We start from the raw sequence: 1338 nt of genomic DNA on the forward strand, positions 1-1338 counted from the left end.
AGTGTTTGTGGTGATTTTGGTCCAGTATTTGAAGGGGTTCGTTACAGGAAACATCAGGGGGACCAGTAGCTGTTTAACACATCTGGAAGGAAACCAGTGAGATTTTAATATGACCATTATGATATGATGTTATGTGGGGGAGTGGTGGAGCAGAGGTTAGAAGATGGGCCTGTGATTGGAAAGTCGCAGGTTCAACTCCCGGTACCGTCAACATCAAAATGTGGGTGGAAAAGGTGAAACACCCACACCTGCCTCCACCCTCATTGGCCCCACTCTGGGCCCCTGAGCAAGGCACTCAACCCCCACCATCTGCTCCTAAACAGGTCTCTCTTGAAAATGAGTTCTCGTGACTCAATGAAACTTCCTGTATAAATAAAGGGTAAATGAAAAAATAAAAGTTTAAAATAGAAATACATCATGAGGCCGAGGTTGTGTGTGTGACGTGCACGTTCCTGAGTGTGTGTGTGTGACGTGCACGTTCTTGAGAGGCCACAGACAGAGCAGCTCCAGCTTTTGTTGAGTTCCTGTAGTCCTGCAGTTTTCAAGCTGAAATGAAAAAGCATCATGAATATGAACTTTACGGTCTATAGTTACCTGTTCATATAAACACATGGAGGTGTCTCACCTTGTGACTCACAATAAAATATGTAAATTTGTGAACCATAATGAACTTATAATGCACCTACTCTTTGAAGATGAACCGATGGTACCACACCATCTCTCAGTCGGACAGTCTGATCAGTTTGATCAAAATCCTCCAGTTTAAAATCCTCACTGCTCAGATGAATCCTCCTCAAAGATACTTCCTCCTCTTCCTCACATCTTGTTCTTTGGGAAACCTTCAAAATGAAAACAGGAAATTTGTGTCTTCACACAAACATTGTACAAAGGAGGTCAATCTTATTTTCTATTTCCTATATTCTCCCTAGTTTAATTTTTTTATTTCCTAGAACTTAAACAAAACTCCAATTATGATACATATCTGTTGATAATGAACCAAAGCTACTGAAATAGTGAGTATGCTTGTTAGAAAAATATTCCTGTCATCAGATCTCAGTCAGCTTCATTGCAGCTGAACACCGTGTTACACTGAACATCACATCAGCTGGTGGAAATAAATACAGTACAGTAATATTATAGTCACAAAATACTAACAATAAGATGTTCATCTTACTGTGAAAAGTTATCCCCCGAGACCTGACGTCAACAGTCCGTCGATTAGAACAGAAATAAGCTGCGAAGTGCTGAGACATCTGCTTTAACCAAATAAGGACGACCGCTCCAAGATGGTGGACGAAAATCCTGCGCCGCAGCAGCCAATGAGGGATCTAGTGTTTA

This window comes from Nematolebias whitei, chromosome 2 (genome assembly GCF_014905685.2).
Source record: "Nematolebias whitei isolate Nwh7 chromosome 2, NemWhi1, whole genome shotgun sequence".
Lineage (NCBI taxonomy): Eukaryota > Metazoa > Chordata > Actinopteri > Cyprinodontiformes > Rivulidae > Nematolebias > Nematolebias whitei.